Source organism: Nomascus leucogenys, chromosome 25 (assembly GCF_006542625.1).
Source record: "Nomascus leucogenys isolate Asia chromosome 25, Asia_NLE_v1, whole genome shotgun sequence".
NCBI lineage: Eukaryota > Metazoa > Chordata > Mammalia > Primates > Hylobatidae > Nomascus > Nomascus leucogenys.
Genome location: NC_044405.1, coordinates 11521252 through 11548487, shown reverse-complemented (window position 1 = coordinate 11548487; position 27236 = coordinate 11521252). Strand labels below are relative to the sequence as shown.

Sequence of the window (27236 nt, the reverse complement as noted above, 5' to 3'; positions counted from 1 at the left end):
GTTGGCCAGGCTGGTTTCGAACTTCTGACCTCAGGTGATCCACCCGCCTTGGTCTCCCAAAGTTCTGGGATTACAGGTGTGAGCCACCATGCCCGGCCTTGATAGGCTTTTAGTTGGTTTCCATATACAGTATATATAGGGAGAAACAGACTAAGACACACACTGGCATCCACAGAAGTAAAAAAAAACAAAGTGAAGTATCATTTAAATTTCACACAGTCATGGTCACATTTTTCAGCTTTTTGCATCTATGTTATATAAAAATGACAAAAATGCCTTTAGAGGCTCAAGTTTTCAGGACTTCCTGAAGCTGTGACATAGTTTAAAAATGCCATAAAAAATGCCGTCAGATTTAATAACGTATCAGCTAAACACTGTGGATTTCTGTTATGTTGAGTCTTCAAAAATTTCTCCCTGTATGAGGAATTAGTACTGTTATGTCTGATCTGGTGGTCTGAAACGTGAACTTTTCTGGGCCAACCAGTAAACAGCTGCTTCTGCTTTATAGCTGCGTAATTCAGTCTTGGGAATTATTAGATAATTCCCACACCATTTCAGCTTGCTGTTTTAACATAAATTTAATATGAGCAATATTTCTAGCTAACCTCAAGCTGTGTTTATTGTTGTGGAATTTTCTCTTTTATTCTGAGGTAAATGATTACAAATGGTTATGATGAGGAATCAAAGAAGAAAGTGGACTCTCTTCAAAGTTCTTTTTCTACTCTAGCCGCTTCTGAGCATCTTTCTCAAGCACTGTGTTTCCATCAGTCCCTACCCCAAGCAGAGAAAGGAAACAGTTTTCCCCTTGGTCTGTAGGACCCTCTTCTCATTGTGTCCTTTCCCAAAGCAAATAAAAAGTTTGAGATACTGTCTTGAGTTTGATTTTTTTTTTTTTTTTTTTTTTTTTTGATACGGAGTTTCACTCTTTGTTGCTCAGGCTGGAGTGCAATGGCACAATCTCAGCTCACCCCAACCTCCGCCTCCTGGGTTCAAGCGATTCTCCTGCCTAAGCCTGCCGAGTAGCTGGGATTACAGGCATGTGCCACCACACGCAGCTAATTTTGTATTTTTAGTAGAGATGGGGTTTCTCCTTGTTGGTCAGGCTGGTCTCGAACTCCCGACCTCAAGTGATCTGCGCCTCGGCCTCCCAAAGTGCTGGGATTACAGGCGTGAGCCACCACACCCTGCCGAGTTTGATGTTTTTTTTTAAACATTCAAGCCAGTAAATAACTTTCCAGACAGCTGTAGTAGAAAACAGAATTTGCGTGTGACAAAACTTAAGATTTTGGGATTGAGAGCTGTATGGTTTATGCCATGTGGATAATTGTAGCCAGATGAAGAATATGAAATTTAAGGAAGTGTTTAGAGTGGTACAGACAGCTGTTACTATGATTCTTGGGGTAGAAGAGTAGCTTACATCCAACATAAAAAAAATGGCATTGGCCAGGCGCGGTGGCTCACGCTTGTAATCCCAGCACTTTGGGAGGCCGAGGCGGGCAGATCACGAGGTCAGGAGATCGAGACCACGGTGAAACCCTGTCTCTACTAAAAATACAAAAAACGTTAGCCGGGCGTGGTGGCGGGCGCCTGTAGTCCCAGCTACTCGGAGAGGCTGAGGCAGAATGGCGTGAACCCGGGAGGCGGAGCTTGCAGTGAGCCGAGATTGCGCCACTGCACTCCAGCCTGGGCGACAGAGCGAGACTCTGTCTCAAAAAAAAAAAAAAAAAAAAAAAAAAAAAAAAATGGCATTAACTGAATTAACTTCAGCCTTTGCCATGAAACCCAAGCTTTCACTAGGTTTTAAATAATGAACTACATTAAAAATAGTATATAAATATGTAAAATATATTAGACATAGATTTCTCATAATAAATTATAGGGAACTTTTGATGTATTTCTTCCCTAGGAAAAGAACTAAACAAATGCTTTTTGTGGACTTAAAATTTTTCAGTTTTACTATTGTGAATTAGGTACAGCATATCTTTATAATTCCAAATAATACTCATAAAAGCAGAACTGTTTATTTACTTATTATGAAGGGAATACTGAAATGAAATTAAGGACAATTTTTTTTCTCACGTTATATTTTTGAAAAGTTATTTGATGTTTGTACTTAAATAAAGAATGATTTTTTAAAGCCAGTTCTCAATTAGCACTGAAAGAAAGAATATGCTTTTTTTCAGGTACACAAAAAAGCATCATGGATATCAGAAATGACATAAAGATGAATCTACAGTCTAGGTTAAGACATATTTTAATTTCGTTGTCAAAGGCTGTTAGGAAATATTCAAATTTTAGTACTTGACAAAGAAGGTTCTCAATATTTGTTTTAGTGTTCAGTCAAAGGATAAATTCTGTCATCTTTCTCTTTTATCATATTAGTCACTGAGTGGCTTCATTAAACATTCCCTCTTCCATATCCCTTGATAAATTTCAACTTGTTGGTGATGCATCCCAGGAATGTCTTTTTTTTTTTTTTTTTTTTCCCCCTTCTCCTGTCAGTGAGTCTTAGGCTTTGGCTTTGAAACCCTATAGTGAAGGGAAATCTCAGCAACAGCTGTGCAACCGTCTGGAGAGCAGCTAGTCCAGATTGGAGGAGATGAACAGGGCTGGTCCCAGGAGAGAGACCTCCAGGAAAAAATGGCATTGATGCATTACCTGCGTTAAAGATTTTCCTGTACTTAGCATGCTTTTTAGGGTTCTACTGGAGAGTTTGAGAAAGATACAGTATTGATGGATGCATAGAAAATGAGTAAAATTTTTTCAATGGGGCAAATATTAACTGTAGAGAAAGAAAAGCCAAAAGTACAAAATAACAGTGTCGTAAGATACAAATATAAAAATACGCCCAAGTATGAGCGTTCTGGCAGACTCACAATACAAATGCCGTATATGGGGTAAAACTATACCAGTAGGATGGTGGGAAGGGAAAGGGGTGGGCTCATGTTCCACAGTGGGAAGACCTACAGTGGAAAAATCAGGAGAATAGCTATTTAAGCACAGAGTTTAGGGAGTAAGTTGCAGAAGAGACAACTAAATGAGATGGCCATGAATGATTTTTATGACCTCCTCTTGTTATGGGGAAATCGATCAAGGAGGCCTATATTTGATGGCAGGAAGAAGTTGAGTTTAAGGTTTCCAGACATTTGTTTTAATCTGAAACATTTCTTTTATTCTTTTTTTTTTTTTTTTTTTTTTTTGAGACAGAGTCTGGCTCTGTCGCCCAGGCTGGAGTGCAGTGGCGCGATCTCGGCTCACTGCAAGCTCCGCCTCCCGGGTTCACGCCATTCTCCTGCCTCAGCCTCTCCGAGTAGCTGGGACTACAGGCGCCCGCCACCACGCCCGGCTAATTTTTTTGCATTTTTAGTAGAGACGGGGTTTCATCGTGGTCTCGATCTCCTGACTTTGTGATCCGCCCACCTCGGCCTCCCAAAGTGCTGGGATTACAAGTGTGAGCCACCGCGCCCAGCCATTATTCTTTTTTCTTTTTTTTTTTTTTTGAGACAGAGTCTCACTCTGTCGCCCAGGCTGGAGCGCAGTGGCACAATCTTGGCTCATTACAACCTCTGACTCCTGGGTTCACGCCATTCTCTTGCCTCAGCCTCCCGAGTAGCTGGGACTACAGGCGCCCACAACCATGCCCGGCTAATTTTTTGTATTTTTAGTAGAGACTGGGTTTCATCGTGTTAGCCAGGAGGGTCTCGATCTCCTGATCTCGTGATCTGCCCACCTCATCCTCCCAAAGTGCTGGGATTACAGGCGTGAGCCACCGCGCCCAGCCGAAAATTTCTTTCAAGCTTAGAAGTTGCAAGTCAAGTTACTGTTAAAGGCGTCCTAACTTTGAATTAGATAAAGCTAACCTGTGGTTTAATTGAGCTGAGTTTGCTGTATGCTATATCTCAACTTCACAAGATGTTTGCTTTGTCTTGTCTATAACTTACGATTATACATACATAAAATTACCTTTATGCCTATTTGATAGACTTTAGGGCTGAATTTCCCTGTGTAAGATGTTGTAGAGGTTTGTACTTGTGATTGTTTTTAGTCTAGAAACATGTTTATCTTCACTCCTTTAGTGACAGGTGTTTGTTCAGGAACTTCAAACTCAATGTGATCAAAACTGGATTCATGTTCCCTGAATAGTCTCTCCTGACTACAAATCTGTTGGAAACTTCCAATCCTAATGAATAATTGTAAACTTTTTAATGTAAGTCATATGAGGGGTTGTTGTGAGCATAGGAGGAGGTAGGGAGATGGTAGTGTGAGCTGGAGCATATGGTAAAAGTTGTTTGAAAGAAAGTAGAGCCATGATGTGGATCCTGAGGGATATGTAAAGAAAATGAAGGGGTGTAGATTTAAAAATGTTTATGTGGCTTGGGCGTGATAGCTTATACCTGTAATCCCAGCACTTTGGGAGGCCGAGGCAGGCGGATCACCTGAGGTCAGGAGTTCGAGACCAGCCTGGCCAACATAGTGAAACCCCGTCTCTACTAAAAATAGAAAAATTAGCCAGGCATGATGATGGGCGCCTGTAATCCCAGCTACTTAGGAGGCTGAGGCAGGAGAATCACTTGAACCCGGGAAGCGGAGAGTGCAGTGAGCCGAGATCGTGCCACTGCACTCCTGCCTGGGCGACAAGAGCAAAACTGCGTCTCAAAAAAAAAAAAAAAAAAAAGCAATAAATAAATATATTCATGGGGATGTTCCAGGGAAAATAGTTTGTGTTGGTAGCACTGAGAAATAATAATAGAAAATTAGAATAGAACTAAGTTGGTTCATTAAAGTTGGAACACTTGTAGAGATTTTTGATTTGGAAAGACAGTAATTCATGTGATTATTTCTCTTATTCGATGTCCAGAAAAATATCTGTACATTCAATGTGGTTTTATTTGTACTGCACATGTCATTAATATGCTAAAGTTACCTCTAAGATACCTGCTTGCTTAGTCCTTGTTACGCTGTAAATTCTGGGCATCAGGATATAGCTTTTTATTATGTTAGCTCTTTTAATAGATGATACAATTGGATTGGGGAAAAAAAACTGATTATACTCTGGAGTAATACTTCCATAGCCTGTAGTATCCTGCAAATAGCTCCTCGTCATCTTCGAATTTTATTAGCAAACTTGTAGGGTAATAGGTTGGGAGAAAGTATTATAATCAGTGGCTTTGAGGGCCTGATGAAAGGAAACAATCATTGTACAGCTGTATTGTGAAGAAGTAGTGGATGATGCTGATGGTTAACCCTTTCCTGCGGTGCTCAAACATTGGGAAATAATTGTTTTTTGTTCAAAATGTAAGCTCTTCGATAATTGAGACTTTTGTTAATTCACTGAAATATTCCCAGAGCTTGAACACGTCTGGCACATAGTACATACTTAATAAATATATATATTTAATGAATGAATTGCGGATGTAGCCGAATATTGGAAAAGGAAAGGGAAAAGAAAGAATAGCCGAAACATTAGAAAGACAGAAGATGTGGAGCAGCGGTTTCACATGCCTAAAATAATTTCTGAGATTATGGCAAAATCATTTACTTTACTTACTCCTTATTGATCAACAAAGGAAGAGCAGGTTTTATGTAAGAACCAAGAAGTAACATAGGGATCTCAGAAGAGAAGAAACCAAGTGTCTTTGGATCTTGATAAAAAGAACATTCAACTCCAGAAATAGGGTTAAACCTATCGTACACGTGTCACGTGTCTAGTAAAAAGTCAATGTATCAGAGGCATCTGTGTTTAGAGATAAAACATACCATTAGATTCGTTTGTAATAGTTTCATTGTCCTTAGTTTTTAAGGCTAATGGTAAAGATTCTTTTTTTTTTTTTGAGACAGTCTCGCTCTGTCGCTCAGGCTGGAGTGCAGTGATGCAATCTCTGCTCACTGCAACCTCCGCGTCCCGGGTTCAAGTGATTCTCTTGCCTCAGCCTCCCAAGTAGCTAGGACTACAGGCACACGCCACCATGCCTGGCTAATTTTTGTATTTTTAGTAGAGAGGGGATTTCACCGTGTTGGCCACCATGGTCTCGATCTCCTGACCTCAACAGATCCGCCCGCCTTGGCGTAGTAGTGCTGGAATTACAGGCGTGAGCCGCCATGCCTGGCCTTAAGAATTAATTTTAACAGAAAGTTCTGCTTCTAAATATTATTCAGTGATAATAGATTTTAGAAATTTCAGAGTCTTATGTTGTACCTTAAAGGTTAGGATACTATTTATAAATGCTAAACATGAACTCCTGTCATCCTATTTTAATGTCTTTATTCAGTGATTACATGAATGTGGCGTTTCAGTAGGTGTTTGATGTATTAATAGATGTAGGTACTCCCCTCCTAAAGCTTTAAGTATTTTTATGCCATGAAAAATTTGGGGGGCATTCTCTTTATTGATTGATTAGGTACCTGTATTTTCAAGAATATTACCCAGCTTCAGTTCCCCCAAATCTTTTCTTTTAGTGTTAATTACCTTGTGAGAATATGGTATAACATTTTAAAATATATTTTTTGAAGGTTTGGATGTCACTGAAGATCCCCTTATTTATTGGATGGTATTTTTATCAGCTGGGAAGATAATTAGTTTCCCAATGTTGCTATATTTTTATGAATAGGTCCTGTAGCTCTTGCTTTCTTGAAAGCTTAGAATTGATTGTAAGCCATGGACTAATGATATTCTCTAAGCATATTTAACATGAATAGGCTCATGTTCAGTATGTCAAGAAGTTACCCTGTTGTACTATTTAAATAATTTGAGCTTAGTTTTCTTTTTCCACCTTTGTTCTAAATTCTTAGGCGAGCCTAAATTCCTGGGCATCCATGCACACAGTTTCTTCAGTAGGTCCTTTAACCTCATTGTATCTGATCTTTGACTTCATAAAGACCCTTGGCCTACTGACCCTGTATTTAATTTCACATCTCAATAGTATTTAGCCTTCTCATATTTTTCCTCTTCTTTAGAGCTCCCTGGTCCCTCACTCCAGTCATTCAACTCTGTGTATTCCTTTAACTTCCACCCTCGCTCTGTCTCTTCACAGATACGCTTCTTTATGTGGTAGTCAGAAGTTCCTGTGTGATCTTCGTAACCTCCAGTTACCTCCACGGTCACCTGTTATCAGGCATCTGTTCCCTGAGCTCCAGGGAATGAGCTCTTCGCTATCATTCTGGTTGTTGGACTCACTGGGCACTGTTGTGTCCTCCACAGTCTCTCAGTGGCATCGGGCCCCGTTGATGGGTGCATTCTCCCCACACTGATGTCATTCTGCTTCTTCTGGTTTTCTTTCTGCTGTCCTCCATTTTCCTTTCAGGCTCCCTTCCCCCTCCTCCCCCTGCCCATCTTTTGCAATATTTAGGATTCAGAAATTCCAAATATTGCAAAATATTTAGAATCCGAATTCAGAAATTCTAAATATCCGTGTTAAATAGGAGTCCCCTGGGGTTGTCCATTTTCTCACACAACACATACTTGCTAGGAGATCTCATCAGTGTAGTGGTTTTTCAGAGGCCTGCATTGATGACGTGTGAGTCATTATGTCCAGGCCAGGCCTCATACATACTATTTACTGGTCCTCTTTCTGCAGGTACTTCACCAAGAATTCAGACTCAATGGAATACTTCATCTAAGATGTACACCAGTTCCTTATCAAAAAATGGCAAATTCAGGCTTCTTAGGTTAAACAGAGAACTCTTGAACATGGCATATGTCTGTTATTCCATTTTTCTCTGTTGGCTTATTGCTGAGTACCATTTGGGATGAAAATCTGTTTTGGGCAAAGGATAGGATTGTTTTCAGCTTTTATTAAATTCTCCTAGACCCTTGATTTTATGCAGAGAACTAATTAAATTAGAATGAATTTAATGTAGAAACCCTGCTATTGAAGAAATCAACCTGATTCTGGACTAGCACCAGAATCAATTATTTTTGTTGTTTTGGCTTTCTTGTTTTTGCTTTTGCTTTCTCTGCTGGTAAATAACAACTAGTATGTAAGAATCAAATGAATCAAGCATAAATCCCTAGGAAATATTTATGCATTCATTTTTAATGATTTAAAGATGTGAAGATATATAATTAAGCATAATCCTCTCAAAGTTTGACGTTGAAAAGTATTTCAGATACTTCAACTTAAATATATTTTTTGCAAAATATCTTTTTTAAAAAAACAGATGTGGTCTCAGCGATGTAATTATCATCTTACAGTGTGAGGAGAGCTTACAGTTGTAACAAAATTTGTAACTGAGAAGAAGAGAATGTGAAATAGTCCGGAAACCTAGAAAACTGTCCTATATAGGAATACCAGTTAAACAGCTACTAAAAATGAGTGTAAAATGACAATATGGCTTTATCAAGTGCTTAGGGTCCGGAAAAACGCACATATTGCCTGTTATTTATTGTTATAGTTAATGAATGTTCTTTTGCACATGAGAACTGTTATAAAAGATGTCTTTTGTACATACTTGGTACACCAGTTGGCTTTTTAACCCATTAGCTGTTTTCCCCCAAAGGTGGCCTACTCTAGATGGCGTTAAAAATACACATTTTCCAGGGACTTATATAAATAATCAACTGCCCTATTATGGAAACTTAAAAGCAAAGGCCCTGAAATATCCAGACAGTTTGAACATAAACCAAAAATGAAGTGAATCTCTAGAATTGCCGTGTAATAGCATGAGTGGGGAGGGGGTCCCTCAATAGAGGGAACTGACCTTTTTCTTCCTTGTGGGTGACCTTTAAATAAAGAGTACACACTTTATTTAGTCATTAAATGGGTCACCTGAAGCTTAGAGAATGAAGATCCTATGGCCTGTTAATTTTATCATTGTTAGAAACTCTCTGCCTTTGGCCTGAAAATGGTAAATCACCTTTCTTAGAAGATTCTCATATCCAGATATTCTTACCAAATCAGAATCTTTTCTCAGCATTTTCTTCAAAAAACCACAGTTCTGGGTTAAAACACCTCAGATCCTAACCATAATTTTCCTTTCATGTACATTTTAGTCATCTTTATAATTTTAAATGAAAGACAGGAACTACATTATTTGAAATAAGGGTTAACCCCCTCTAATTATAAGCATTAATCCCACACAGTTTTCTCATTTCTAAATGTTAAATATAAAATGGGAGCTATCTCTTCTTCAAACACTTTCTGTTGCCTTCTGTGTGTGGCAGGACCTTACTTTGAAAGACTGTTTAAAGCTTTGTTTGATTTAAAGGCTGAGTTTCTGCTTTCTTGGAATGCTCGCTCTTCAAAATATTTGCTCCCTGGAGAGTGAAACTGAAGATGGAGTTTTCACGTGACTTTGGATTGTTGACCTGGAAGACGTTTGGGGTAATAGGATGGGCTAGGGCATGGTTCCACTGCTTTCTGTTTGAGTAGGGTCAGGAAAGGAAGGCGGGGCTTGCTGTGTGTAAACAGGAAAACATAGTCTGAAGATGTTTGAAGCCTGAATGCACTTTCATTTGATGCCTTGCTTTATTGCTTAAGAGAATTTTAAACTGCTGCATCCGCAAATGTGTTGCAGCCTATAATGACACATATTTAAATGATTTTTGCATCTAAACAAATGCATTCACTCTTTGCCTGGTGTGTACAATTTGAATGACACTCGTGCTCTGTCTGGAAGGAACAGACGTTTTTCATTATGAAATTCAGTCAAGCAGAAAAGTAGCAAAGGAAGCAGAAATTTCCATTTACATCTATGATTGAAGTTGTAGTGATAAAAGAGGATGACTAAGTTGAAGAATAGTCTTGTTCTCATTCTGCTATCTGACATGGGATCTTGTCATTTTGGTAATCGTTTTTAAACTTACGTTATTGAGGAAGGCTCTGATCAGAAGTCTCAAATTATACATGTTCTTCAAGCTTAGATTTTTCTGGGTGTTTTGTTTCAGAAGTCTCAAATTATATATGTTCTTCAACCTTAGATTTTTCTGGTTTTTTTTTTTTTTTTTGGTTTTTTGGTTATCTATAGATAGATTTGAGTATCTCTTTTTTTCTTAAAATCCGTTACTTATTAGTAATAAAGACTTAAGTAGTAGCTTTATGCTCTATTATCACAGAGATTCACAGTACTTTTTAGTTTTTACTTATGAGCCTCAGCAGGTGTAGACAGATACCTTAGTTGCCACTGATAACATCCAATTGCAACTAGATCAAGAAATGGTTCAAAATTCTCCAGGGGCATTTTCTGCTAAAGAAGAGTTGGTGGTCTTCCTTTTGGAAGCCTTAATATAGTTAAACCCTCTTCCTTAGAAGTCCAGAAATTCAATTATTTCAGCTCTCTGTGGAGTGATAAGTCCTGCCAAATTGATTTACAATAATGAAACTAAGCCTTGTTTACAAATTTAAGTGGCAATTTCTAAGTCCACAGAGGAGTGGTAACAGAAAGGGAGATTCTAATTTATCTGGGGGTCTATCCGTGTTTGAACAGATTGTGTGATTTTTGAAACATGATTCAAAAGGGATGTTGATAATTTCTAAAATACATTTTTATTGAAGAGCTTGATGAATCACATATACTTATTTTATTTGTTATTCTATTAGATATTGTCTTCCTCATCCCTAGGTGGTGTTGCCAGTACAGTGACAGAATTCAAATCCTTCTTTTTCCTCTGCTCTAACAGAGCTTTGTAAACTCATAGCAATATTGTAATGCCTGGTAAAAGGTGGTGCCAGTTTCAAGTACTATATCCTAATTACTTCATGGCTAACTCTTTTGTTATTGTTAACAATATTGTTAACTCTTTTGTTAAATTCAGTGACATCTTTTTTCTTTCTCATTCTGTATGTACTTTTTGCCCTAAATAGTTCTGCATCTTTTAAGATACAAGTTTGTTTTTTCTTGGAGGTTTTTAGTTGGAAAATGCCTGAAATACATAGACCAACATTTGTTCCTCCAATGGTTAAATTACATTGTCTCCCAAAGTGAGACATTTTAAGTCTGGACTATACCCAGGAGAATCTAAAAGAGGCAGTTAATAAGCTCTTGAAGAGCACAGTGGGGTGGCTGTGTATTTATTGAGTCTCACACTTAGGAGAGAAATAGGCTGGACCAAATGAGCCTGGGCATCAAGAGCATGTGGGTGGTCGTTGGTGATATGCGTAGTGATGAGTGTGTGTGCTGAGGGTCCTAGACCAGGCTGGCAGGGAAATGAAATGAAGGCAGTGAAGCCTCCCCTGATAACCGCAGAGAGTGCCGTAGCATCCAGGACCTCAGGATCATGATGAACAAACTGTAGTGGATGAAAGAGAGAGGAAGTATTGGAAGGATGAGTTTCTGGCCAGAAAGTGGTTTACTGGAGTGCTGTGTCTGAGTATTACATGATCTGAGGTCCGTGAGGTCCAGCTTTGAGGGTATGGAGAGTTTGAGTGGAGTAGAGGTATAGTCCCATGGTCTTCTGATTCACAGACATTCATCAGCGAGAAGTATCTGTTGAGAAAGTGGAAGCATGATTTTTATGACCTCCTCTTGTTATGGGGAAATCCATCAAGGGGGCCTATATTGGTTGGGTTCTACAACCAAATAGAATGTGTTCAGCAGGAGTCATGTTTTGGGCTCCTCACAATATTCAATGTTAGTTCTGTTCCTTTCTCTTGCTTGCACATAGGAAAGACTTTGACCTAATGAGGAATTAGTCATTGTCCTTTGGGTACACTTCCGGAATTTGATAATCAGTTGGGCACTTGATTCTAGTACATTTGCTAAAAGTAATTAATACCCTGCAAGCGGAAGCATGCAGCAAGCGACTGGGAATGCTAAGTGAAAGGTCAGATGGTTGTGGGATGGGGGGAGCGGGGAGGGACAGCATTAGGAGATATACCTAATGCTAAATGACGAGTTAATGGGTGCAGCACACCAACATGGCACATGTATACATATGTAACAAACCTGCACGTTGTGCACATGTACCTTAAAACTTAAAGTATAATAATAATAGAAAGAGTGGAGGAGGCTGTTGACCCTTAGGCATGGATGATATGTCTGAGTGAGAAAGCAAGAAGAGTAGAAGACAGAGTCTTACTTTATAATCAGAATTATGAAAAGAGGAGCCAATGAGAGGGAAAGAATGATTAGCTTGAGATAGATTGGTGGAAACTGGAGAAGATTGAATTTAAAGAAGAAAAGTGGGCCAAGTTCAGTGGCCCATGCCTAGAATCCCAGCAAATTGGGAGGCTGAAGCTAGGAGAGTTGCTTGAGGCCAGGAGTTTGAGATCAGCTTGGGCAACGTGGCGAGACCCCTGTCTCTACAAAAAATAATTAAAAATAAATTAGCCAGGCATGTTGGCGTGTGCCAGTAGTCCCAGCTACTTGGGAGGCTGAGGCAGGAACGTTGTCTGAGCCCAGGAGGCTGCAGTGAGCTCTGATCACAGCACTGCACTCCAGCCTGGGTGACAGAGGGTATCCCCGTCTCTTTAAAAAAAAAAAAAAAAAAAAAAAAGGAAGAATGTGATGTGGCAGAGTAGTCAGAGAACTGGAGGGCTGAGAAGATACTGATGGCATTTGTTGTTCTTGACCTTGAAAGAAGAGTTGCAGATTGTTGGAGCAAGGCCAGATGGTAATAAGTTGGAAGGAACAAGTGAGGGGCGTGAGAGTGACAGTCCACAACCCCGTTAAGAAGTTATCTGTGAAAATGCCTCTTCCTGTCTTGATTATAGCCTCCCTCGCACATGGCTTTCTGAGTATGGTATGTGAAAACAGCATGCTGTGTATTTTTACCTTCCCATATGATTTAAGGTTTTGGTAGTGACTCGTGGTTCTTTTGCCTCACCGTACACCAACCTGGTAGGTATTTTGTCAGCAATTATGTGGTTTTTAAAAAGCTCTGTATATAACCTTAATTAATTGCATCTCTAAAATCTATCAGGCTTTGAGTTTTTTTTTTTTTTTTTAAATAAGGCAGAAAGAAAGGAAAGTGTTAGGAGAAAGCAACCAGTGAGAATACCTGTATTTTGAAGAAACAAAGTAGGGAATTTCAAATTATCTCTACCGTATCTGCTTTTTCAGCTCATCTCTCGGGATACAGAAGACTGAACTAAGCTAAAGTAGGTTCAAGTCTAAAGGAAACCTTAAATTAATTTCTGTATTCGAATTAATCACACACCTATAAATACAATTTATAATATGAGAACTGCAACAAGAGAAATGGGGGGAGATGAGCAGTTTGCTGATCAATAGGGTTAATGATGGTAACATAGAATCCTAGTGATATGCCTCCCATTGACTAAAATGTATGCGTTAAGATAGCATAGCGCATAAAACATCTCAGTGTATTCAAGCTTATTATGGTTTCTCTGCTTAGGTTTGTATCTTTGGCTTTAGATTTTCTCCTGTAACCCCAACCTGTCCACAGTCAAGTCACCACTCCTTGAAATATATTCTTGATCTCTAAAATTTGATGCTAAGTCTGTCTTGCCCAACGGTGCCACTAGCCACCCATGGCCATTGAATATTTGAAACCTGGCTAGTCCAAACTATGCTGTGAGTATAAAAAACCCACCAGATATTAAAAAGTTAGTCTGGGAGAAAAAAACGAATGTAGAATGTCTTAATGGTAATTATTTACATTGATTGCATGTTGAAATGATGAAATTTAGGATGTACTGGGTTAAAGTATATTAATAAAATTAATTTTACCTGTTTCTTTTTACCTTTTTATGTTAATGTGGCTACAAGAAATTTTAAATTAGGTATGTGGCCTCTATTATATTTCTGTGAGACAAAGCTGCTCCAAGCTGTGTTGGTCCAGAACTGTATCTCGGTTCTTTTGTATCCTTCATGGACCTGCATAGAGTGGTATTTAGTAATACTCAGCAGTAGCAGAGATGATCTCTTAAGATTATCAAATTATGTTAAGTTTTAATTTTTATTCTTGTCTCTCATCCTTTGTGCACCTCTCTGGTCAGGAGGCATTTATCATATCACCTTCTAATATTTGGAAATCACTTCATCTGCTTGAGTCATTGTGTTGTTTTCAAATCTAGAACTCTTTCTACCATATTTTGTAACTTCTATAATTAAACAAAAGGCGAACCAGGAGCAGCTTGGCTCTTAGGGATGTGTGAAAAGGCGCTCAGTCCTTAAGATGGTGCCAAAAGTGACAAATCTATGGGATGAGGTGCAGGTTTATGGAAGAGAAGCATGAAAATTTTTATTTTTTAAAAGGACAAAGCAAGCTAGTCACCAAAAGACAGATACTTGATTCTACTTATATGCAGTACCTTTTTGAATTTGAAGAGTCAAAGCCTCCAATAAAACCCTTTTTGAATTTGAAGAGTGAATTTGAAGAGTCAAAGCCCCCAATAAAACCCTATGAGACATAGGGTTCACTAGCTCTGGGGCTCTTCTGGCTCTTGAACCTGGTGCCATCCACATTGGAGTCAGTAGGAGTTTGGCATGACACCTTATTATATGAAATTTTATATCAAGCCATTAAATTTTTTTTAAGTAGACTTTATATTTTACAACAGTTTTAAATTTACAGAAAAATTGAGAGGATAGTCCAGAGAGTTTCCCATATGCTTTGCATCCAGTTGAAATTGAAGAGTCAAATTCAGAAAGATGGAAAACAGAATGATGGTTTCCAGGTTCTGGAGGTGGGGAATGGAGAGTTGTTTAATGGTGTGCAGTTTTAGTTTAGCAAGGTGAAAACAGTTCTGGAGATGGAAGGTAGTGATGGTTGTACAACGATATGAATCTACTTGACACTAAACTGTATAATTAAAAGTGGGTAAGCAAAGAGTGTCTTACAAAGCAGTAACTTGTAACTTAAAAATTTTAAAAACCTTAATGAGATTAGTTATAATGGGTTATCTTAAGTAGACCCTTACTGCCGGAAGGAACAGCTGAATCACATCACTTGGGAGCTTGTTAGAAAAGCAGACTCAGTCCCACCCTAGACTTGTCCAGTCAAAACCTGCATTTTAACAAGGCCCCCAGGTGATTCATAGGCACTTTAAAGCTTGAGAAGCCCTGCTCCAAATATTTCTCAAAGTGTGATCCGTGAGCCACCTGAATCAGAGCCACTCTGGGGAGGTCTGTTTTCAGGCGCGTCCCAGAACACGTAAATCAGAACTAGGCTGTGGAGCTAGAGAGAAGATCAATCTGCAGACTGATCAGGATCCCAGGTGATTTTGAAGCATGGTTTGAGTTTAAAAACCCCTAATCTGGAAAGCTTTTAACAACTATTCCTCTTACAATTCCATCTTTTAACGAATGTTGGAATTATTAAATACTTTTAACAAGAAGTCCTGTTGTTGATAAAATCAAGAATATGACTAATAATGCAGCCAAAAAGAGGCAACAGAAAAAGCACCTATAACTTATCTTGGGTTGGTTAATGAGGAAGCTGTCATTCAAAATTAGTAGACTATTGTAACACTTCTTGGGGTCCTGAACATTGGAATGAGAGTCGGGTTTCAGAGTTGAGCCTGCCTCTGTCATTAGCTTTGTGCAAACCTCATCCGGCTCAAGATTCCTCATTTGTAGAGGGGAATGAATTCTCTGACCAGTTAGTTTACATTCCTAAGACAAGGTTAAATTTGGAAAGCAAAGAATTTTAGGTGTATATGTGATAATTTTGAAATTCTTGAATTTTTAAAAAACAATTTAAATGCCACATTACTTATTTTTTTTCTAAAAAAAAAAGTCAAACCAAGCCCTGTCTAGTTATTAATAGATACCACAGATGAGATGCCTGAGTTGGTAAGCTCTTTTTAATTCTAGTTCTTTTCAACTACAATAATTTTATAGACTTTTTTTGAAGGCTAGAATGTTGATGTGGAATCAAATAGGTATGCCTGTATGTATGGTAAGATGCACCTGACAGGGATCACTTGGCTTGAACATGCCCTGACAATGATCCTGTGTGGCAGGTGCACCTGAATCCGAGTTCTGAGTTAAGAAATCCGGGAGTGGGCCGGGCGCGGTGGCCAGTGCCTGTAATCCCAGCACTTTGGGAGGCCGAGGCAGGCAGATCATTTGAGGTCAGAAGTCCAAGACCAGTCTGGCCAATGTGGCCAAACCCCGTCTCTACTAAAAATACAAAAATTAGCTGGGCGTGGTGGCGCATGCCTGTAGTCCCAGCTACTTTGGAGGCTGAGGCAGGAGAATTGCATGAACCCGGCAGGTGGAAATTGCAGTGAGCCAGTATCACGCCAGTGCACTCCAGCCTGGGAGACCGAATGAGACTCTGTTTCAAACAACAACAACAACAACAACAAAACTCAAAACAAAAAAACAACAAAGAAATCCAGGAGTGGCCAACCCAGAGAGCCATTCCTTATCTGTAAGGAACATCTGAGCCCTCATCTCCTTCCATGGAACGTGGGCCACGCCAAGGATTGAGACCCTTTGTTACGAGTTAAGTGGAAGTTGCCAGGTGGAGATTGTTAGGGGGAGGGTGTTAAGGGAAAATGCTATAGAGACCACATGCCTTTTGCAAGCGGCTGCGGTTCTTCTGTCCAGCGCACCACCACTGGACTCACCCCTCTGTGTGCAAGCCCCCAGTAAAACCCTATGAGACATAGGGTTCACTAGCTCTGGGGCTTTTCTGGCTCTTGAACCTGGTGCCATCCACACTGGAGTCAGTAGGAGTTTGGCATGACACCTTATTGTATGAAATTTTATATCAAGTCATTAAATTTTTTTAAAGTAGACTTTATATTTTACAACAGTTTTAAATTAACAGAAAAATTGAGAGGATAGTCCAGAGAGTTCCCATATGCTTTCCATCCAGTTTTCCCTGTTGTTAACATCTTACATTAATATGGTACATTGTTATTAACTAAAGTCTATACTTTATTCAGATGTCCTTAGTTTTTGTCTAATGTCCTTTCTGTGTTCCAGGATGCCATCCAGGAAGGCATATTACATTTAATTGTCAGGTCTCCTTAGCCTCCTTTCCTCTTGGCTATGACAGTTTCTTTATACTTTTCTAGTTTTTTAATAAGCTTAAAGGTTTTGTATTGGTCAGATAATGTGTAGGATTCTCCTCTGTGGGAATTTTCTCATGCTTTGCCTGGGGGTTATTGGTTTTAAGAAGGAAGACCACAGAGGTAAACGCCCTTTTCATCACGTCATATCAAGAGTACATATTTATCAACATGATACAGCCCTGTTGGCACTGACCTTGATCACCTGGCTCAGGTGGTGGTTGCTGAGTTTCTCCACTTGAAAGTTACTCTTCTTCCCACTTTATGTGCTCTGCTCTTTGGAAGGAAGTCAGTTTGCACAGCCCACAATTAAGGAGTGGAGAATTATGCTTCATTTTTTGAGGGCAGAGTATCTACATAAATTATTTGGAATTCTTCTGCACAGGAGATTTGTCTCTTTTTTCCCATTTATGTATTCATTCAGTCGTTTAGACTCATAGATATTTACATTGTACTTTGATTTATAATCCAGTACTACTTTGTAATTCTTATTGATCAAAGTATTCCAGCCTTAGCTATTAGAAGCCCTTTCAGTTGGTTCCTATGCTCATTTAACATAGCCTCTTTTTTTTTTCTTACAAGATGCTGCAGTCTCATCTTGCATATTTTCAGCCCTAATCCTAGAATCAGCTGTTCCTCCAAGGAGCCCTTGTTCCTTTTCTTGGAGAGTAATGTTATTGGAGAATAGTATTAAAATCTGGATGTTAAGGATGCTTATTGCCACTGGAGTTTCTTTGCTTTTAGGACTTCTCAGTTGATAGAGCAAGGCAATGTGTTTGTCTGTATTCACCCTTGTGTTATGCAGATCTATAAATATTTCTATAGCTAACTAGTTGTATTTATATTAAGCTATAATACCTAGTCTATATTAAGCTAAATACAATTTCATCCAGATGTTTCCTACTCTAACATATTACCACACGGACACTATATCTCTCCTCCTTGGTTATCTATAAATTCTCACTCCATCCACCATCTATGTACTTAATTGTTCAGTTTCAGTATATGTGCATAGCAGTATCAGAATTGTTAACCCAGGCTGGGTACAGTGGCTCATGCCTGTAATCCCAATACTTTGGGAGGCCGAGGCAGGTTGATTGCTTGAGCCCAGGAATTTGAGACTGGCCTGGGCAACATGGCATAACCCCATATCTACTAAAAACACAAAAAAATTGCTGGTCATGGTAGCATGTGCCTGTAGTCCCAGCTACCCGAGAGGCTGAGGTGGGAAGATCACCTGAGCCCAGGAAGTCAAGGCTGCAGTGAGCTGTGATCGTGCCATTGCACTCCAGCCTGGGAGACAGAGTAAGACTCTTTCTTAAAAAAATAAAAAATATAAAAAAATTTGTTAACCAAACCTATATGAGTCTTTTTAAAAGCTGCAAGACTGCTAACAAATATTTATTTATTTATTTATTTATTTATTTGAGACAGAGTCTCCCTCTGTCACCCAGGCTGGAGTGCAATGACACAATCTCAGCCCACTGCAACCTCTGCTTCCCTGGCTCAGGTGATTCTCCTGCCCCAGCCTCCCAAGTAGCTAAGATTACAGGCACCCGCCACCATGCCCAGCTAATTTTGTATTTTTAGTAGAGACAGGGCTTCACCATGTTGGCCAGGCTGGTCTCAAACTCCTGACCTCAGGTGATCCACTTGCCTCGGCCTCCCAAAGTGCTGGGGTTATAGGTGTGAGCCACCATGCCTGACCATAAATACTTATTTTGTTCCCGTGGCTTTTTTTTTTCTTTTTTAAAGTAAATCCTTTGCATTATTTTTATTATTTTAAGACCAGTGTTATTCAGAGCCTGGGTTAAACACTATTTTGTGTTTGTTTGTTTGTTTGTTTTTTGAGACAGAGTCTCGCTCTGTCACCCAGGCTGGAGTGCAGTGGTGCGATCTTGGCTCACTGCAACCTCCGCCTCCCTGGTTCAGGAGATTCTTCTGCCTCAGCCTCCCGAGTAGCTGGGACTACAGGTGCACGCCAACACGCTCAGCTAATGTTTGTATTTTTAGTAGAGATGAGATGTCACCATATTGGCCAGGCTGGTCTCGAACTCCTGACCTTGTGATCCACCTTGGCCTCCCAAAGTGCTGGGATTACAGGCATGAGCCACCACTCCTGGACAGCACTGTTCTGTCTTATACTCACTCTGCCATCTATGTATGTATATGGTATGTATGTGAGGCTGGATCTGTGCACTTGGAAAAGTTGGAGAGATGATTTAGGTAAAACTTCTAGTTTTCACTTCTTTTGCCTTTTTGCTTATCTTGATCCATTTAGTTTCTACCATCTGGCAAATAGTTCTCATCTGAAGAATCCCATCTGTCAGTTCTCACTATTATCCGGTAATAGTTACAGTGAAATGCTGGTGACGGCAACAGCCACTTTTTAAGAGGATGTGTAATTCACCCTCATGTCCTCTTTGAGAACCCAGTAACTGCCCACACTCTGAAGCTAAAACCATAACAGTTTTATCACATGGAAAGTTTGTTGAGAAATGTTTGGCCGCTTCTGTAAGTAATCGTCCCGTCTCTTGAGTACAGATGCCTCCCAGGAAAATTTTCCCAGCCGATTTCTTAATGCGAAAGTTACAAAAGATAGTACATAATGAGCACATTCAAGAAAAAAAAAACATTTGTGGAGTAAGAGCCTGAAATGGTAAAATAGAAAATCACCTAAGAAAACATTTATCTGTAGCTGTCTTTTTCATATACACATATCTAGTGTATACAAGTTAGTAAGTACAGAATTCTCGAAAGTTCTGCCTGTCTACACATCTACACAGAAAAATTAGGAAAGTCTTGTCCAGATTTTTCCATTATCTTCAGTATAAAGCATCTTCTAGCTGTTGGAATAGAAACAAGCTAGATTCTTGACTCCTTTCTATTTGGTTATTTAGATCTGACCTTCAGGTGACATCCAGAATCTGAGAACTACTCACCACCTCTACTGCTCTCATCCTGGTCCAAGTTATTGTCACCTCTCACCTGGATTAATGCCAGAGCCCCCTTCCTGGTCTTCTCACTTCTAGTCTTGACCCCCTAGGGCAAGAATAATTAGCTTAGAAAACCACCCCAGAGCCTTCCAGCATTACTCCGAGTACTGGCCAGAGTTGGACAATGTTTAAGGCCCCATGCAGTCGGCTGTCTCTGTCCTGTCCTGGCTGTCACTCACTCGCTTGACCATTGATCTCCTCCACATCATGTCTCCACGACAGCACTGATCTCCTTGCTCTTCTGTGAGCTCACCAGGCATGCATCTGCCTCAAGACTTTGTGTAATACTGGTTGCTTCCTCTGGCCAGAATTTTCTTCCCTTTGATTCTGAATACTTTGTTCCCTCACTTCCTCAAGTCTTCACTGAAATGTCATATTTTCAAGTAGGTTTTCCCTGACCACCCTATTTAAAATTTCACCCCTCAGAAAAAACAAGCAAACCATCCCCTTTCTCTGCTTTATCCATGTAACATTTATTACCATCCAACAGACACTGTATTTTTAATCTGTTTTTTTTTTTTATCACTTCCCTGCTAGGATCATATATCGTTTTATCTGTTTTGTTCACTGCTGTATTCTTAGCACTGAGACATAATTGTAAGTATGCAGTGAAGAGTTAGTGGATAAAGGACTGTGGCTGCCAGAGGGGATTCAGGAAACAGCCCCTCACAGCCAGGACCAGCACTCGGTGCAAGAGTTGAAAGAGTTGATCACTTGGATTCTCTGCTTCTCCACTGTGTTGATTGCTGTCATGTATTCACCCCATCATAAGCAGTACTCATATGTAAAACAGTACCATGTCATCTCTGTGGGGCTACAAGTAGGTAGTGATGGTGTAATGAAAATAAAACCCCAGTGTCTTCAGTAGGTGCAAAATAGGTGATTAGCAAATGATGAAGAGTAGCTGTTGCTGTTTTGATTACTATGATTATTATTATGAGAAACTACGGTGGTTGATGAGATAGATACTGGGGAGAAGGATACTATTAATATAATTTATTGAGCAACTGTCTTCTGGGCACTAGTTGAGTACTTTACGGATATTAATTTATTTAATTCTCTCAGTTCTGCCATTTACTCTATATGTGACCTGGACTGTTACATAGCCTCTTGGTCTCACCTTCTCTTTTTTTTTTTTTTTTTTTCCATTTGAGACGGAGTCTTGCTCTTTCGCTCAGGCCGGACTGCAGTGGCGCTATCTTGGCTCACTGCAACCTCCACCTCCCGGGTTCAAGCGATTCTCCTGCCTCAGCCTCCTGAGTAGCTGGGATTACAGGCATGCGCCCCCACACCTGGCTAATTTTTTTGTATTTTTAGTAGAGACGGGGTTTCACCATTTTGGCCAGGCTGATCTCGAACTCCTGACCTTGTGATCCGCCCGTCTCGGCCTCCCAAAGTGCTGGGATTACAGACTTGAGCCACCGTGCCTGGCCCTCGCCTTCTCTTATAAAGTGAAATCATTGTAGCTGCCTTGGTGTGGTTCTGAGGACAGTGAGAGAAGATGCACGTGAAGTATTGAGGGTGGTGGCAGGCACACAGTTCAGAGTTACTGACAATACTGATGTTTTATCTTCACGAGGCAGATCTGGGCCCACAGCACAAGGAAACCGAGGCTTTGGCATTTTACAGTAATTCCATTGTCAGAACATTTCCCCTACTTTCTTGAATCATCTTTACCTCTTGAGAGATGAGGAAGAGAGGGCACACCTTGGGCAGAAGTCCAAAGACCTCAGGCATTTTTGGCCCTTCATTCCCATGATTCTGGCCAACATCATTTTAGTCCCTAGCAGTTCATAGATATATTGTCTTCTAATCTGATAAATAATCTGTGCCTTGAAGAACCTGCATATGGCTCTAGAATCTTTTACATTAATCTACTCAACCCCACCCTGATGCTCAAAACTTTAGCAGTCTGTTTTTTTTTTTTTTTTTTAATTTTAATGTCTTTATTTTAAACATTTATTTTTAGAGGTACGGTCTCTCTAAGTTACGCAGGCTGGCCTCAAATTCTTGGGCTCAAGTGATCCTCCCACTACAACCTCCCAAGTAGCTGGGATGACACCCCCAGGTGCTGCCATCCTGGCAGCAGAGTCAGTTTTGAGACATCTTTCGCTTCTCATTCCTCCCAGTGTCATGGACTGGGGAGTTACTATGGTTTTAGTTGCAGTACTTTTTACTCTGAATTCTGTCTGCTTCCTGGAATTCTGTCTGTCTTTTGAAAAGACAACATAAAGAAATCGAAAAATATACTTTAAATTCCATAGTGTGGGAGCCTCTGCTACTCGCCTGTTTGATATTCATTCCCATTTTTTCCTTTCTAAAAGAATTCTAGATTTTTTTTTGTTCAGGGTGACAATGTGCTCTGCTGAAAATACTTTCACAGATTGCCTTGCAGGTGCATGTGACCAGATCACAGTATGGCATATATGGCCTCAGTGGGATTTGCTGAGGAGTATGTCCCTCCCAAGTAACACAGCAAAGCTTTATTAGAGGAAAAAAAAACAACAGAAAACCTTTCACCTTTGTCTCGTTTCTCTGCCTTCTGCCTGGAACTTGGACATAATGTCTTGAATTTCTGTGACCATTTTGTGACCACAAAACACAAGGATAAAATCAACATGCTAAGAATGGCAGTACAGAAAGATAGGAATACCCTGGTCCCTGATGGCATCATGGCATATCTGCAGTGGCCCTAGCTTCAGTGTCACTTCTTGGGTGAGATACATAATCCTACCGTGTGTTTAAGCCACAGTTTGACATGTGGTCTATTCTCTGCCGCCGACTGCATTCCCAGCTGTTGTATATGGCTTGCTAGCTAATTTAAGTCTAGTTTTATTGTCAAATTGACCACATTGTAGATTATAATATTAAAGTAGTTCACAGTCTGAAAGTGAACTACTTTTGTAAAAGCCAAAGGAAATGGGCCAAATGAACCATTTTGAACAGAGTTTAAATGAGTGAGTTGAGTTACCACTCTTGGATGGAGAACTGGAGACCTGGATTTTCAGTCTAGTTCTACTGCCAGTTGGCTCTGTGGGCAAGTCACTTGACCTGAGCTTTTTTCCTCCCATCTGCAAAATGAGGTAATTTGAGCTAGACAGTCCTCTCAAAGACCACCAGAGAGCTAGCAGATTGAGGCCTGCAGACTCCTATTTAATTTGCCATCCTTGTTCACCTTGCCAAGACTTCATAGCCAAGAAGCCAGACCCAGATTTTGTTCATTAGCTTTGAAAACACCCTTTCAGTTGTGTGTGTGTGTGTGTGTATGTGTGTGTATGTGTGTATGTGTGGTGTGACATGTGTTTTGAATATAAATTGTGAATTGTTTAAGCAAGAAACCAGGTTGTATGTTTGTCAATAAACATGCATACCATATATTGATGAATTTATCCACTTGAAATAAATGGTGCCAAATTTCCTAAAGTTTGCTGTAAACAGGAACATGATTTCTCATTATGATATTTAATTTGTTTTAGTCTTTGATCTCTTATATCAGAATTCTGTTAAGAACTTCTTTTACCTGAAAGATCAAAGCAAATAAACAGAAGCATTTATGAAAATAAGATATACATGGCTGTGGAGAGAAACTCCAGGTATATACGATCATAGGCTTTTTAAAATTAATAAACTTTGTTTTTAAAAACAAAGCAGTGTAAGTTCACAGCAAGTTTGAGTAGAAAATACAGTTTCCATATAACTGCTGTCCTAGCAAGGATTTTTAAGTACACTATTTTTTAATTAAAAAGAGAAAATATAAACCATGCTAAGCCAGTTGGTGAAAAAGGCTTCATTATACTTTTAGCACTCTTAATTCTTATTAAAAGTTTTTAAAAACAGATTTTTGTGGTTGAATCGCTTACAATTTCTGATGTGTAACCTTCTAACATGTTTCATCGAATTTTAAAAGTAATATAAGCAGTGCTGTCCACTGCTAAATTTTATTTTAATGTTAGAATACAGTGAGGTTTCTATTTTGCCATTAGTCCTGAGAGCTTATTAAGTAACCAGTTTTAATCCTTTAAAAAACCATTCTCTTTTTGAGGGACACATATTTCTTAGTTTTGTGCAATATAAGAAGCAAAGACCATCTTGGCAGTATCAAATGAAATGTTTTGCAAGTTAGAAAGTTCAGTAGCCACTTATAAACATAATGAACAATTGTTGTAGTCAGACTAATGCAGAAATACAGGTGTTGGGGGTGGGGGAGGAGGGGGTGGGTGGGCAGACTTGGTCCACAAGTAGTAGTTTGCCAACCTCTGTCCTAAACACAAGTTCAAGAATATGGTTCTCCTGGACAGATTTTCTGCCAGATGAAAGTAAGAGTAACATCCTTAGCTAATGAACTCCTAATATCCAAGGCAACTTTTAATTAATTCAGGCTTTTAAGAAAAGCTTGTTTACCAACTCCTCATTAAAAATGCTCAGACTGACTGGTCATGATGGCTCACGTCTGTAATCCCAGCACTTTGGGAGGCTGCGGCAGGCAGATTGCTTGAGCCTAGGAGTTCGAGACCAGCCTGGGCAACATATCTAGACCCTGTCTCTGCAAAAAGTGAAATAATTAGCTGGGCATGATGGTGCACACCTGTAGTCCCAGCTACTCAGGAGGCTGAGGTAGGAGGATTGCGTGACCCCAGGAGGTCGAGGCTGCAGTGAGCCATTGATCCAACCCCCACATTCCAGCCAGGGTGACAGAGCGAGACCTTGTCTCGAAACAAACAAATAAATTCATGCAGTACATGTCCTTTTGGTAAATAAGTAAATATGTTTTGGTAACTTTAGCTTTGCATTATAATCTAGTCCTCAGCAGATTGACTAAGGGCAGATAAAACAAGATGATTTGGTTTTGTTGTTTGGCACTTACTGTCTGGTTTATGCCCCCAAGAACTCTTGCAGGCCAAGGTCAGGTGTATCTGATCCCTGCTCTGGCTCTTCTCACGAAGTGATTTAGTAGCTTTGGGCCAGCATTAAATTTTTTAAACTCTTTGACCTATTTGTACATGACAGGCATTTAATCTTTCCAATAATTTCTTGTCAAATAGAAAAGCATCACTTCTTAGTTTGGACATTTGCAAATATGGCTAAGCAGAGCTGACTGATGAGGTGGGCATCTTCAGGCCATAGGTCACTTCTGGCCTCCTGTAACCTAGAAAATTGGGATGCCTCAGATATCAGGTATTCTTCCAAGCAGCTAGGGTTGGTCCCTGACCACAGAAACCCTGAGAAATCCACCTGGGAATGGTGTGTTTGTTTTGGATGAGATTACCATTACTTTCCATTCTCCAACTCTTCTTCTGTTTTTTGTTTTTGTTTTGTTTTATATCATTCTATGTAAAAGAGAAATATGATATCATTTGCATTATCATGTTATTTCTTTCCTTATAATTTTTATCTTAATGCTTATCTCTGGGTCTAGGTTATAATCTCCCGAGTTACGTGGCCTTAGGTTTCTTGGCAGAGATTCCTCCCCTGGGAAGTGAGGTTTATTTAAAAAAAACCCATGATGTGGCCCTGTGGAGCTGCATGGGATGGTGTTCAGTACTCACTGGTTTCTTCCCTGCAAAGTGACACCTGCAGCCTTTGGGGTACCATGTCTCATAATTTTTGCATTCCCTGCAACACACACTATACTGCTATGGGCATCATTGATCATTTTAAAGATTTAAGGAATGACAAGATACAGTGCTTATTCTCCCCTGTGATTTGCTTAGATTTTTATCTAAATAGTACTTATTGAAATAAGTACTTCAATATCTTGCTACATCTTACATGTTTGAGCTAGAAACAGACTAAAGTTTAAGCACCTTTATGAGAATGAAAAGTTACTTCCTTCCACTTCTTAGGGCTTTTAATCCCTCTTTATGTTGCATTTCAGAAAGTGCCCTGTAGCCTACTATGAAAGAAAGACATTCATTCCTGTCTTTGCTGGTGTGTGGACAATCTGTATGCCTTGCCCTGTGGGAGTTATGGGTTTATGTCTATTCTTGCATGTTTTGCCTGAAGGACCACAGTGACCTACTTGGTAGTCTCCCTGCTTTCATGGTTTCACTATGCTGGTCTATCCTTCACTTAATTATAGAGTCTATTTGAAAAACAAACAAACAAAAAAAACTTTTGGCCTATATTGCTTCTTCCAAAATGGCATCCAAAACCTAAGGCTCTTCAAATTGGAGTCCAGTATGCTTCCCCCGTGCTACTTCCTTCTGGACTCCCTTTGCCACTTACTTTGTGCTCCAGCCACGATGGGCTGCAAATATGCCTTGCTGGTTCTTTACTCTTTCTTTGCACAGGAGGCTCCCTCATTTTGAAGGGTCTTTTGCTACCCATCCATCCATGCATTTGGATTCTATAATAGAGTTCTTGATGTTTGACAGAACTAGGCCAGGAATTGTGGGGGTATAATGGCAAGCAAGACCGATTCTATCCTTATATTATGGAAGTTCAATTCATTTCCCACATGGCATACTACTTCTCACCATTCAGATTCATCTCGAATGTTGTTTCTTCTTTGAGGTTTTTCCCACCACACCCAAGATACTGGCCTGACACCTTCCTCATCTCTATTACAGAATTTAACTTGTTCGTTCACTAACAGATATTTATTTCCTACTATGTGCAAGAATCTGTGCTGAAAGCTAGGAATATTGCAGTAAACAAAACAAAAATTAAGTTTACAGCTTACATATAATGTGGTAATTATCCATTTTTTACCTTCATTAGACTGAGTTCATGTAGGACTTTATGTAATATCTTTATATCTTCAGTACCAGAAATGCCTAGAAATAATTTGCATGATATACATTTTCTTTAAAGATATAACAAAAGTCTGAGGAACAGTTTTCAGAACTAAACTGAATTAAACTCTTTCTCTTATGTGTGTTATGTAAACATATATATAAAATACAATTTTGGGTTTTTTGCTTAGGAAGTAGAAAAATGCTAAAATTTCTGTTATTTACAAGCAGACTAAAATGTCCAAGAAAGAGAAGTAAGTAGACAGAAATTTATATTGATTTTGCTCAAATGCTCACCTAGACAATGTCAATATTTGTATTTTACCCCCTGTTGTAATAGAATGGTAATTGGTTCTCTAGTTAAGCAGCTTTTTTAGGATTAATTTTGAAGCAAGAAATTCAGATTAATTAAGGGACAATTTCACTTGCAGCATGTAGGAATTATTTTAACCATCAAACTTGATGTGCCAAGAAACTGAGTTGCTTGAGGAGGCCGGATGTAACATTCTAAAGGTAATAGGGTCTTGATTGGGTTGCTTAGGCATTGAAAGGCTGTTTAACTTGTCTTGAAGTCTGTCTTTCCT

At 39.5% G+C, this 27236-nt stretch overlaps 1 protein-coding gene across 3 annotated transcripts in view; it reads left to right on the top strand.

Moving 5' to 3' along the window:
- APP (amyloid beta precursor protein) overlaps window positions 1-27236 on the top strand; it is a 287620-nt gene that overhangs the window by 93180 nt on the left and 167204 nt on the right. The gene's annotated exons all lie outside the window — the stretch shown is intronic.